Genomic DNA, 305 nt, shown 5'->3' on the forward strand with positions numbered 1-305 from the left:
TTATTCTATTTTTTTTTATTCTATCTCTTTTTTTTTCGATCTATCTATCCTTTTTACCTGCTTCTTCCTCTTACGTTCCTCCACCTCCTCTCTCCTTTGCTCCGCCAAAAACAGGTAAAAAAGCCAGAAACGAGAAAAGAGAAAATAATTTCAAAATTAAATCGATTGGGATCAGATGCCATTTAGGAGCAGAAATTCAGAATTATTCGATTCACGAGGACTTCAAATATAATTTCTTCTATCAATATACAGCACTTAATAATGACTATTAGATACCTAAAACCTATGGATATGTACAGTTGCTG

This window comes from Penaeus monodon, chromosome 24, assembly GCF_015228065.2.
Source record: "Penaeus monodon isolate SGIC_2016 chromosome 24, NSTDA_Pmon_1, whole genome shotgun sequence".
Lineage (NCBI taxonomy): Eukaryota > Metazoa > Arthropoda > Malacostraca > Decapoda > Penaeidae > Penaeus > Penaeus monodon.